This window comes from Alosa sapidissima, chromosome 9, assembly GCF_018492685.1.
Source record: "Alosa sapidissima isolate fAloSap1 chromosome 9, fAloSap1.pri, whole genome shotgun sequence".
In the NCBI taxonomy this organism is placed as follows: domain Eukaryota; kingdom Metazoa; phylum Chordata; class Actinopteri; order Clupeiformes; family Clupeidae; genus Alosa; species Alosa sapidissima.
The window spans coordinates 34,379,171-34,393,401 of record NC_055965.1 but is presented as its reverse complement, the minus strand read 5'-3'; the positions used below and the strand labels follow the sequence as shown (position 1 = coordinate 34,393,401).

Sequence of the window (14,231 nt, the reverse complement as noted above, 5' to 3'; positions counted from 1 at the left end):
TGGGGCCGGCCACGCTAAAAGCCCTGTCACCCATGGAATGGAGATGTGCAGTGGGGTGGATAGGAGGTGGGCATCAGTGGAGCGTAAGGTGCGGGTAGGTTGCTAAGGGGTCAGGAGGCTTGAAAGATAAGAGGGTGCAAGATTATGTTGGGCTTTGAGTGTATTTGATGTGAGAGTCAAAAGGAAAGGGTAGAATCAATTGTGACACTAAGGTGACACTAAGGTGTTTTGACTTCGTAGAGGTGGTGAAGTAGCCAGTGATGGATAACCGGATGCCACCCACCCAAACCTCTTTTCAGTCGACTCCCATCTGGCAGGAGATACAGGTGCCTGCGCTCCCGCACCAGCAGGCTCGGGTACAGCTTCTTTCCAGAGGCTGTAGCACTGCTGAACAAAACTTCACCTCCTGTCTAGCATTTGCACTTTAGCTGTTACTAGTTTACCTGTTTACTTTTTACTACTGCACTGTTTACCTGTTTACATTGACTGTATTGCACTGCTTACCTGTTTACATTACTCCTACACTGTTTCACCTATGACTTTGCACGGCCAACAGCACTATACATTATATATTACATGTGTGTGTGTGTGTGTGTGTACTGTATATATATACGTATATACATAGTACGCATGGAGTACTTTATATATAAACAAACTGAGACAACCCATTGAAAGAGCAGAACATACACTTTCAAATGATACCTTGGTTATACATGTAATCCGAGGTAAAGGCTACATAAATAAACAACACAAACAACACACCATTATATAGTAGCCTAATTTTAAACATGTTTAACTAATAAGCTATGATATCTATACAATACAATTAGCAATACTGGGGCTAATAAGTGTCATAGGTAGTTTAGGTTACATATCATGCCAACATTATGAACGTATTTATATAGAAGCAGATCTTAACATTGTGAACCACATGGCTCAGTTTTCAGAAACTGCCACATCAGAGAATGGAGTAGCATCAGACCTCATCCTCCTCTGTGTGCTTATACACAGCAGTTCAAAATAAAAGCAAACCATGTTTAGCCATTTTGACTGAAAGGTCATCTTATTCTGTTTTATTATATTAGGCTCTAATTAGGATAAGAGGCACATATCAAATGTCTCCTTCATGTAGAGAGAGATGATGGAGAAGATGTGATTGAGGATGATGGAGGTGAAGAGAGTAGGGGGTACGGCTGCTCTGAGCACAGTGAGGACATGACACAAGAGCAAATAGGCAGAGCAATGCACACCAGCTTTTGCCAGAGGATCCAGGACCATGGGCAGATAAATTAGCAAATGACCAGAGACACACCAGAGTACGCATGGAGTCATGTCATGTAGCTTAAACGTAACCTTAGCAACCGCAGTAGAGTAGGCTAGAACATGTTGGGAAATGAGGTTTGGAATATGTGTAGACATAAGCACACATGACAGATTATTAAACTACTTGAAGCAGTACAGTTAATAGTTACTACCCTATCATCTAGACCTACAGATTGAAGTGCAGAGTGGCCCAATGTCTTTGTGTGTGTGTGTGTGGGGGGGGGTTATGGGGGCCCATCAGGACTGGTACTAGGGTCCAGGATCTCGTGCTACGCCCCTGATTACACCCTTTGAATGCATGCTGAGCGCCGTGAAATTCTGTATGGGGTAGACATACAAGAAATTAATGTGGACATGCTTGCCGGTAAAGTTGAAATGTAACCCCCACACACACAGGTTTTATTTTACGGAGAGAATGTGTAGGACTAAGTGGCAGTCATATTTTATGCATATAGTTTTAAGTGTTTCTACAAATGTAGAATCAGTTAGTAGTTACTTTTATCCTATATGATTCTTTGTGAATACCAGCCTAGAACTCATTTATTGTCATTTCAGTTCAAAACACACAAGTTCAGAGATGGCAGAACTAGAGAGTTCCTGCACTTTCCCATGTGTGACATCATGTGCCTGGAAGTAGGGGATTCTGAAGGGGCGCATCCTGATGACCTCATCAACATTTTAAAAGGTCAAATAAAAGATGGCCATAAGGTAATAATAAAAACACACAGACACACTACTACTACTACTTTTACTTCATGTCAGTGTGAAGCACGTGTTGGCGGGGAATAACGGACACCAAAACCAACAAAGATATATTTAGGGTTCTTTATAGGATATATGGAAAAAGGATCTTTAGAAAGGATATATAAGTACAAAACAAAATTAAGCTCTGTAGCTCTCAATGTGGTCCAATACAAAAGCCCAACCAAAAGAAAATGTTTTCACTTCTGTCTTCTACAAGTGTATAAAAAATAGAACCAATGTTCAATCTCCAGCAACTAGTGTTTCATTAACATTAACTAGCCTTACAAAATCCATTTAAGATGGCGGAGCTAAAAGTAGCAGCCTACAAATCTAGCATCTAACTAACTCAACATGGTACAGTGTAAATCTCAGTGGCATAAAACGGTAGCGGTGATACTACAAAGAGAGAAATACACACAATCATGAATACGCCCTACATCAAACTCATACAGTACATAAAAATATCATTGAACATGAAGCAACGAGACATTCAATACACTTACAACTTCATACACGTCACTGCATTGGCGGGTGTTCTCACCAGGGTACAGACACCAGGGTCTCAAAACTAGATAAAACAATGTGACCTTTAGTGACCTTAATAAAGCATCGTTTAGTTTCTTAGCACACCTTAATAAAACATCGTTTAGTTTCTTAGCACCTTAAATGTCATTCAACCTTTACTTTCATAACGAACGAAACAGTGTTGCATTGACCAAGGACAAATCTGCAAGCACATATTTCAGGACGGCGAGGCTAATTCACATATCTAAATCAACAGGCCTCCTTTAGCAAACTAACTCATTTCTCAAAAAGTACGAAGTTACATACTACTAAATGTGTATTCTGTCGTTATTGTAACAATTATGCAACTTACACACGCTATTGGCGACAATTATTCTCCTGCATTCGTGCCAACAGCCTTGTCTACTTTACAACGTTCCCGCTCCTCTGAATCTACCCAGAAATCACTACAAAAACCCCTTTGGGAACTACATCTTGACGTCACTGTAGTTTTCTGGCATTTAAAGGAGACTTACACTATTAAACTTGCAAATGAAATGAAAAAAGGATAAACTCCAAACATGACCCGGTTACACACGGGAAGACTTTAGAGCTGTTCTTCTTGCTGTAGTTTAATCCTAGGAGCCCCTGTTCAGACACAGAGCCAGACTTCATCAGCAACCCCAGTCTGAGGGATGGAACTCATTGGCTTCTAAGTGTCATTCCAGCAGACCAGTGTGCAGCAGGATGGTTCCTTTGAGAAGATGAGGCCCATCAGAAAACAGGCCAGTGAGATGGGGTAGTGATGATCAACATGTTCACACTAATATCACTAGTACTTATGGCTCTCCCATCCAAGCACTAACCAAGCAGACATCTGCTAGACATCAAGAGTTCAAGCTTCAGCCACCCATACTGGGGTCCACATGCCAAAGGGTTTGAGTCCTGATCCCACCCCATCTCTCTCTCTCTCTCTCTCTCTCTCTCTCTCTCTCTCTCTCTCTCTCTCTCACTCACTTCACGCTCCTATCAGACTCAAGGCCTAAAAAGACCCCCAAACATCAAGTCAGAACAAAGACTAAGTAAAGGTCATGATCAAGGGAAATGTCTTCCTGCAGGAATCCCTCAGCTTACTGTACAATGCTACCAAAAGTGGATCAGGCCCAGAGGTCAAGAAGGACATCAGAGTGATCTACAGGAGCAAGAAGATCAAGGAGAAGGTACGTTTCCATCAGAACATCTGCCTGTGCACAATATCTACACACCAGATATATGTATAGGATACAGTCATCATGTCTTCTCTTCTCTTCTCTGGGCAAACATCTCTTCAGATGCAGGAGTGCAGTAACAGACTTGGAGTTCCCTTTAATGAGTTTGTTCAATGTAGACACATTCTCTCTCCCTCACATACACACTTAGACACACAACTGGATCTGGTTGTACAAAACCCATTGCTTAGACGTGGCTCAACATGCAGTGCCACATATGGTATGGCCATTCCTCTATAGTGTGTGTGTGTGTGGTGTGTGTGTGTGTGTGTGTGTGTGTGTTACTACCACATTGTGTACAGGTCAGCTGTGGGCACTGCATATGGCTAGTCTGCTGACACTATGGTGGGCTTGTTGGCATCGTAGAAGGTCAGTACCGGAGCTGTGGCTAGTGCAGTCTTTAAGGTCCTGAATTCCTCACACTGTGGCTAGTGCAGTCTTTAAGGTCCTGAACACTGTGACTAGTGCAGTCTTTAAGGTCCTGAACACTGTGACTAGTGCAGTCTTTAAGTTCCTGAATGCCTCACACTGTGGCTAGTGCAGTCTTTAAGGTCCTGAACACTGTGGCTAGTGCAGTCTTTAAGGTTCTGAAAGTCTCACACTGTGACTAGTGCAGTCTTTAAGTTCCTGAATGCCTCACACTGTGGCTAGTGCAGTCTTTAAGGTCCTGAACACTGTGGCTAGTGCAGTCTTTAAAAGTTCCTGCATGCCTCACACTGTGGCTAGTGCAGTCTTTAAGGTCCTGAATGCCTCACACTGTGGCTAGTGCAGTCTTTAAGGTCCTGAATACCTCACACTGTGGCTAGTGCAGTCTTTAAGGTCCTGAATACCTCACACTGTGCAGGTCCCCACACCCACTCTGTGTCTCCTTTCAGTAGCTCGTACAGTGGGTGGGCCACTGTTGACAGCTCTGCAACAAACTTGGCTACATAATTAACCATCCCTCAGAGTCTTTTGAGTTCTGTCACGTTTTGTGGCTGTGAAAGTTCCCTCTTCCTGTAATAGTAATAGTAGTCATTTGTCCCCTTGTAGCTTATCTGGCTGTGGGCACTGCCTGTGACTGGGCATCATCACGTGGGGTATATTTTCTACTAGGGGCAGCAGGGGTATCTGCCTGGCTGTGGGCATCATCACGTGGGGTATATTTTCTACTAGGGGCAGCAGGGGTATCTGCCTGGCTGTGGGCATCATCACGTGGGGTATATTTTCTACTAGGGGCAGCAGGGGTATCTGCCTGGCTGTGGGCATCATCACGTGGGGTATATTTTCTACTAGGGGCAGCAGGGGTATCTGCCTGGCTGTGGGCATCATCACGTGGGGTATATTTTCTACTAGGGGCAGCAGGGGTATCTGCCTGGCTGTGGGCATCATCACGTGGGGTATATTTTCTACTAGGGGCAGCAGGGGTATCTGCCTGGCTGTGGGCATCATCACGTGGGGTATATTTTCTACTAGGGGCAGCAGGGGTATCTGCCTGGCTGTGGGCATCATCACGTGGGGTATATTTTCTACTAGGGGCAGCAGGGGTATCTGCATGGCTGTGGGCACTGCATGTGGCTGGGCATCATCACGTAGTGCTGTTTTGACTGGCTCAGTTTCCAATAGCTCCATCCAACACACCACTGACCTCATCCATCCTCTTCACTAAACCCATGTCCACTGCTTCCTCGTGGCCTAGTGAGCAGCTTGACCTCATCCATCCTCTTATTCACTAAACCCATGTCCACTGCTTCCTCGTGGCCTAGTGAGCAGCTTGACCTCATCCATCCTCTTCACTAAACCCATGTCCACTGCTTCCTCGTGGCCTAGTGAGCAGCGTGTCCCATCTATCTCATACTCCTCTAAAGAGTACTTTTCCCCGTATAGCTGCTGGTGCCCTGGAACAGGCCTGTGCAATTGAGATCGCAACCCTGGGCTTACAAAACGCATGTCTGGAGCCTCTAGCTGTATTTTTGGACTCATCTTTTTAAATGTCCTCTGATCAATAATGGTAGCATGGGCTCCTGTGTCCATTTTAAAGGGCAGCCTAAAGTGTGTGTGTGTGTGTGTGCGTGTGTGTGTGTGTGTGTGTGTGTGTTACTACCACATTGTGTACAGGTCAGCCTACAGTGTGTGTGTGTGTATGTGTGTGTGTGTGTGTGTGTGTCACTACCACGTTGTGTAGAGGTCAGCTGTGGGCACTGCATATGGCTGGGCATCATCACGTACAGTATGTCCTCCTGTATGAGTCTCCTCCAAGTCCCCCCACCACCACCACCATCACCCTCCTCTCCTTTGCCCTTTGACAATCACAATCAGTCGTGACATTGTTTGTCGGGAGAGTTACTGTAAGACAGACATGCACATAGATGCATTGCACACTCACAAACACTGACCTCATGCCACAGTATGCACACACCACATCAGAGGCAATTTTACAGTCCATGTGTCCTCATTATCCTCCCTGTCAACTGCTCCCAGGAAGTAGTACGTCTGTTCAGGCTGATCGCTTGTGACTTGTCTCACTGCCTTAGAATGACATTTACGCCTCCAAGGCCCCCACACACACACACACACACACGCACACACGCACACACACACACACACTCTCTCTCTCTCTCTCTCTCTCTCTCTCTCTCTCACACACACACACACACTCAGGCCAAATACTAATGTGATCTAATCTGATCTGGAGGAGGCCTACTACTTTTATGCAGCCTGGCAATGTCACAGCCTTTCTACACACACAAGAGAGAGGAAGAGAGAGAAAAACAGAGATACATACACCACCCGTCTGTTCATCTGATCAGATCTGAGATCAGTAGCAGAGATACATACACCACCCGTCTGTTCATCTGATCTGATCTGAGATCAGTAGCAGTGTACACCACCCGTCTGTTCATCTGTTCAGATCTGAGATCAGTAGCAGAGATACATACACCACCCGTCTGTTCATCTGATCAGATCTGAGATCAGTAGCAGAGATACATACACCACCCGTCTGTTCATCTGTTATCAGTAGCAGAGATACATACACCACCCGTCTGTTCATCTGATCAGTTCTGAGATCAGTAGCAGAGATACATACACCACCCGTCTGTTCATCTGATCAGATCTGAGATCAGTAGCAGTGTACACCACCCGTCTGTTCATCTGATCAGATCTGAGATCAGTAGCAGAGATACATACACCACCCGTCTGTTCATCTGATCAGATCTGAGATCAGTAGCAGAGATACATACACCACCCGTCTGTTCATCTGTTCAGATCTGAGATCAGTAGCAGAGATACATACACCACCCGTCTGTTCATCTGATCAGATCTGAGATCAGTAGCAGTGTACACCACCCGTCTGTTCATCTGATCAGATCTGAGATCAGTAGCAGAGATACATACACCACCCGTCTGTTCATCTGATCAGATCTGAGATCAGTAGCAGAGATACATACACCACCCGTCTGTTCATCTGATCAGATCTGAGATCAGTAGCAGAGATACATACACCACCCGTCTGTTCATCTGATCTGATCTGAGATCAGTAGCAGAGATACATACACCACCCGTCTGTTCATCTGATCAGATCTGAGATCAGTAGCAGTGTACACCACCCGTCTGTTCATCTGTTCAGATCTGAGATCAGTAGCAGAGATACATAACACCACCCGTCTGTTCATCTGATCAGATCTGAGATCAGTAGCAGAGATACATACACCACCCGTCTGTTCATCTGATCTGATCTGAGATCAGTAGCAGAGATACATACACCACCCGTCTGTTCATCTGATCAGATCTGAGATCAGTAGCAGTGTACACCACCCGTCTGTTCATCTGATCTGATCTGAGATCAGTAGCAGAGATACATACACCACCCGTCTGTTCATCTGATCTGATCTGAGATCCAGTGGCGTAACTAGTAGGTGCACCTCCCGGGGCCCGTCGCTACCCCCGCAAATGCAATTGGTGGAAAATTCTATACAGGTCCTTTCTGACTACCGGCGTGCCTTTGACCAGGCCAAGGCTACAGCGCAGACGCTTGCAAATAAATAAAAAAGGGGTTCAGAGTACATTTGAAAATGTTAGAGCACGGAGAGTGAAGCGTCACTTTGACGAACTATCGGAACATGAGCGCTTAACCGATGCAGAGAGATACTTCAAAGTGCAGGTATTTAATGCAACTCTGGACATCATAATCAGTCAGCTCTCACAAAGATTTGCAAGTATGCGGGAAACTTGTCATGTGTTTGAGTCTTTACGTCCTATGACCCTTCAACTCGCAGGTGATTATGAACTGCTTGAAAAGGCAAGACGTTTGTCAGACCATTATGCAGGGACATTGCACCGACATTCCCAACACAACTCCTCTCATTCAAGTCTTGCTTTAAAGCAGAGATTTCACAGAAGTCATCTATTTTTCAACTTGCCAAAATGCTGCGGTAGATTATGACAGTGTAACATCCACATTCGGGAAAGTGTGTACTGCTTTCATGTTGTTTCTGACATTGCCTGTGACTGTGGCAACAGCTGAGCGATCTTTTTCCAAACTCAAACTTATTAAGACCTACCTAAGGAGCAGCATGGGGCAGGAGAGGCTCAGTGGGTTAGCTATCCTGTCCATTGAAAATACGAGAGCCAGAGCATTAAATATTGGGAACATCGTTGACGATTTTGCACAACGAAAGGCTCGTAAGATGGCCTTATTCTAATGGCCTAATTCACGCATATTGGGGATTGTATGCATATGAATGATTTTATTTGGTTTCTGCACGGTTACATAAGTTAGCCTACATTAAGTTTTGTTTCTGCGCAGTGCGAGTTTATAAGCAAGCAATCTACGCTTGCAGTTTCAGCAGAGGGTTGAAGAGGCGCATTGAGCGCATTGAGTGTTCCCATAATTCCATGCGAGTTGATGTTAATGCAGTAATATTAGATTACCCTGGCCTGCAGGCTGTTAATAAAATTATTTTTAATGTTTTCACATGTAATGGATCCTATGTAGTTGTGTGTTTTTTATTTGGAATTGTAATCTGTAACTACTAAACTACTTCGGTGCCTCAGGCCCTTTGCATAAACAATTGAAGTCACCCTTAATGTGTATGGCATGTATCAGAGCAGATTCATCCTGGGCCAAAGTATGTCGGTATAGGGCCCGCGTAGCGCTCTCGCACCTGGGCCCACCATTGGTTTGTTACGCCACTGCTGAGATCAGTAGCAGTGTGTGCCTGTAGGAGATAATCTGATCAGATCTGAGATCAGTAGCAGTGTGTGCCTGTAGGAGATAATCTGATCAGATCTGAGATCAGTAGCAGTGTGCGCCTGTAGGGTATAATCTGATCTGACTGAAGGTGAGAGACTGACTCCAGCCCAGCCTGGGGTGACATTCCCCCTAATATTCTTCAACTGTGTGGATTGCTGGGTTTGGTGTTATTGTGAGAGGGCATGTGATCTGTATACCCAAAGGTCAGGGATGGATTACTGCACGGGCCTACCGGGCCCAGGGGCATGGAATCATTTCCTCAATATCAACAAATCAGGATGTAGGCTATGAATCTGATTGAATTTATGCCATCCCCAAAATGCACCAGAATACAGGAAATCACATCAAACAAATTAAACATTTTCTGGGGAGGACCCCAGGAACACAACGTTTACTCTGAAACAGTACAGGTGAAAACACTTCTAAGGACGTTCTGGTTCAAATGACCACAAGGTAAGTGTGTTTACTTGTTTACTTTGTATAGGAATTTATATGTTTTGGAGTGTGTAGATACAATCTTTTTGTCAAGTCATTTTGTGATGTCATAAAGTACTAGAGTCTAAACTGAACACCAAAGAAAGGTATTCTCAAAGATCGTAGGCTAACCAGGAAGAAGCTCTAAGCCAGGAATCAGCATATCAGAGTAAGATATTACTGTAAAGCTGGACAACAGCTCTGACCCCAACATTCACGTAAATAGTGAATACAAATTGTTTTAAATAGTTTCAAAACAGAGCAAGATGGTTCCAGGACTGAAGAACTATTTGTGCAACATCAATATCATCACATTTATTGAAAAATATGAGAATGAAGAAATATAATCAGATTATTAATACTGCCAGACATATAAAGAAATGCTATTCTCAAACTGTGAGACTGTCAATATAGATTTATGAGGCCAGCACTGTGTGTCTGGAGGAGTGGACATGGTAGATTTATGAGGCCAGCACTGTGTGTCTGGGGGAGTGGACATGGTAGATTTATGAGGTCAACACTGTGTCTGGGGGAGTTAACATGGTAGATTTATGAGGTCAACACTGTGTGTCTGGGGGAGTTAACATGGTAGATTTATGAGGCCAGCACTGTGTGTCTGGGGGAGTTAACATGGTAGATTGATGAGGTCAACACTGTGTGTCTGGCGGAGTTAACATGGTAGATTGATGAGGTCAACACTGTGTGTCTGGCGGAGTTAACATGGTAGATTGATGAGGTCAACACTGTGTGTCTGGGGGAGTTAACATGGTAGATTGATGAGGTCAACACTGTGTGTCTGGGGGAGTTAACATGGTAGATTGATGAGGTCAACACTGTGTGTCTGGGGGAGTTAACATGGTAGATTGATGAGGTCAACACTGTGTGTCTGGGGGAGTTAACATGGTAGATTGATGAGGTCAACACTGTGTGTCTGGGGGAGTTAACATGGTAGATTGATGAGGTCAACACTGTGTGTCTGGCGGAGTTAACATGGTAGATTGATGAGGTCAACACTGTGTGTCTGGCGGAGTTAACATGGTAGATTGATGAGGTCAACACTGTGTGTCTGGCGGAGTTAACATGGTAGATTGATGAGGTCAACACTGTGTGTCTGGCGGAGTTAACATGGTAGATTGATGAGGTCAGCACTGTGTGTCTGGCGGAGTTAACATGGTAGATTGATGAGGTCAGCACTGTGTGTCTGGCGGAGTTAACATGGTAGATTGATGAGGTCAGCACTGTGTGTCTGGCGGAGTTAACATGGTAGATTGATGAGGTCAGCACTGTGTGTCTGGCGGAGTTAACATGGTAGATTGATGAGGTCAACACTGTGTGTCTGGGGGAGTTAACATGGTAGATTGATGAGGTCAACACTGTGTGTCTGGGGGAGTTAACATGGTAGATTGATGAGGTCAACACTGTGTGTCTGGGGGAGTTAACATGGTAGATTGATGAGGTCAACACTGTGTGTCTGGCGGAGTTAACATGGTAGATTGATGAGGTCAACACTGTGTGTCTGGCGGAGTTAACATGGTAGATTGATGAGGTCAACACTGTGTGTCTGGCGGAGTTAACATGGTAGATTGATGAGGTCAACACTGTGTGTCTGGCGGAGTTAACATGGTAGATTGATGAGGTCAGCACTGTGTGTCTGGCGGAGTTAACATGGTAGATTGATGAGGTCAGCACTGTGTGTCTGGCGGAGTTAACATGGTAGATTGATGAGGTCAACACTGTGTCTGGCGGAGTTAACATGGTAGATTGATGAGGTCAACACTGTGTCTGGCGGAGTTAACATGGTAGATTGATGAGGTCAACACTGTGTGTCTGGCGGAGTTAACATGGTAGATTGATGAGGTCAACACTGTGTCTGGCGGAGTTAACATGGTAGATTGATGAGGTCAACACTGTGTCTGGCGGAGTTAACATGGTAGATTGATGAGGTCAACACTGTGTCTGGCGGAGTTAACATGGTAGATTGATGAGGTCAACACTGTGTGTCTGGCGGAGTTAACATGGCTCAAGTTGGTTGGTTAGAAATAAAAAGAAATACAGTAGAAATAAGAGTTAAGGTTTATTCAGGAGTTACAGTGAGCCGTATGATTAAGGCCATTCCCAAGGCTAACACAGGACTTTTCTTGAATTTCCCCTTGGGGATCAATAACGTATCTATCTGTCTATCTATTCTCCAAATGCACACTGTGCTGAGGTCAATTCTGTGTGTTTGTGGGAGTTTATTTAATATTACCAGAGGAGAGGAGGGCTGACTGCAGGTCAGCATGGTGACTCATACTGTTCTGAGGTCAGTGCTGTGTGTCTGTGGGAGTTTATCTGGTAGCAGCAGAGGAGAGAGGTGGTGACTCACATAGTCTATGCCAGTGAGTTCTGTGCTCATGAGAGATTCGGGAAGGAGATTGTGCTGGTAGACAACAGCACCAGCAGGACTCTCTATCAGTTATGGAACTGCACTAGCTGCAGGATCAGTATCACATAGTAGCAGATGTGTCTTTAAAAACAAATGTGTGGTGTGCTACAATGAGCTTCACAGAGTAAGTTAGGCTAACATATATCCCACTATGTAAGCCTACAATGGGCCTTTGCGGAGTAAGTTAGGCTAACATATATCCCACTTAAAGTACCTACTTCAAAACATTTGAAATAGACCTGTCCATTTCTCGGTGAAAACAAGTTAATAATAATAATAATAATAATATGTTTATTTTATATAGTGCCTTTCTCAAACCCAACGTCACTTTACTTAGTGGAAAAAAATAAAACAAAAACAAACAAACAACAAAGAACAATACAACAAAGAGAAGCTATGTGTATAGAACAGGGCTGTAGTCAAGACCACCTTTGTCGAGTCCAAGACAAGTCCAAGACCAGGACTAGTCGAGACCAAGTCAAGACCGAGTCCAAAGAGGTTCGAGTCCAAGACAAGACCGAGTCCAAAAAGGTTCGAGTCCGAGTCAAGACCGAGTCCAGGATAGGAAAAAAAGTCTTGTGCATGACAGTATCAAGACAATCATTTTGGGTTATTATTATTATTATCTAAAAGCAAAAACAGTGTGAACACACCCAGGATTTGTAAGTGTAGCCATTCCCCTTCTCCAATATTATTATAGGGCTGTCAAACGATTCAAAATATATATTTTGAAATGAATTCATCTCGATTAACCGCAATTAAAAAGTTCCTAAAGACTAAAGCTTCAACATAAATCACAAAATTAATGAGTAACCACAAAGGTAAAAGTAAAACACTTTTATATTATTTAAATGATAATACTGACACAGTAATTGTGTTTTAAAGTATTCATTTCTTAAGAAATACTACACATATGATGCTGTTTAACTCATTTGTAAATGGTGCACTGTTACTTTAAGCCCATTGTGGCCACGTTCTCATAATGATCTTTTTTTTACCAGCTCCATTGAAATATAGCCTATAGCTAGTCCACAAGCTCTAATATTGTTTGTACCACATGTATTGTACAATATTAACAATGATAAGCATGATATTAAGTTGGTATAAACAGTTTTCATTCCTTTGGAAATAGAAGCATGTAATGACATGATGCTAGCTAGACATTTTCTGTTTGCAATTAAAAGTGAATGATGAGCCTGAGCCAGTCACCTAGCTATCTGAATGGAATGTGTTTCAATCGGCATAATATGTGCTTCATGTAAACAAATTATTGAAGACTTCAAGACTCACCAGTTCCATTACACAAAGGCAAAGACAACTCTTCATATTTTTGTCCATTTTTCAAATCACAGTGAGTGCAGCCTACATACATGTTTATAACTGGTCAGTAGTGGAAATCGGATAAATCCGCAATCTCCTCTAACCTCGTCTTTGTTGCCTTCCTTTTATAAGTTTCTTATATTAAAAAGGAGATATCAATTATCATCAACAACGACAAGCCAGCTGGAGCCTGCCAATCGTTTTCTCTCCTTCTCGTGTGCGTTCAGACGCGCTCTTAATTAAATGGAGTAGCATACGTTCAAGTTGGATCTTAATGGAGAGGAGCCGAAAAGTATCATCTTTATGTAACTGTTGCAGTTGGTGCATTTTGACATTGTAAACGTTATCTAACAAGAGTGAAAAGCAGTTTGCAGTAAAGCTACTATTTGGCTAAATGTTGGTTCCTCTTTATCTTCAGCTAACTCCACAGACAGTAAAATAAACTCTCAGGCTTGCGGTTTTAGGTTTTGCGGCTTCCGTTACGTGACATCAGCCCCCCACAAAGGTAAACACTATTGAGTTAATATTTTGTAACGCATTATGTATTTCAAAATGAATCGCGGCGATTAACACATTAATTTTGATGGCCCTAAAGACACCTGGACTCGGTCGAGACCAAAAGCCATATTTGGCAAGACCAGTGGCCGAGACCGAGACAAGACCAAGTCCAAATACTAGCGAGTCCGAGACAAGTCCGAGACCATAGAAAAACGGTCTCGAGTCCAAGACCGGACTCGAGTACTACAGCCCTGGTATAGAACTATGTGTTGGGTGTGGAGGAGAACCCAGCTAACACATGACATTGCAGCAACATTTGTGATTTGGTCACCACATTACCTTCTGGCTACGTTGTTGCAACGTTACGTTGCAAGACAATGTTGTCACTTGGTACCATTAGTGACATTGCAGCGACGTCATGACCTGGTCAGCTGATGATGTT

The 14,231-nt window shown here is 43.7% G+C and overlaps 2 protein-coding genes across 4 annotated transcripts in view; both read left to right on the top strand.

The window, feature by feature from the left end:
- LOC121718967 (interferon-induced protein 44-like) overlaps nucleotides 1-14,231 on the top strand; it is a 247,328-nt gene that overhangs the window by 65,971 nt on the left and 167,126 nt on the right. The window lies entirely within an intron of this gene.
- The window catches only part of LOC121718788 (NACHT, LRR and PYD domains-containing protein 3-like), a 1,510,793-nt gene that overhangs the window by 1,382,003 nt on the left and 114,559 nt on the right, over nucleotides 1-14,231 (top strand). The gene's annotated exons all lie outside the window — the stretch shown is intronic.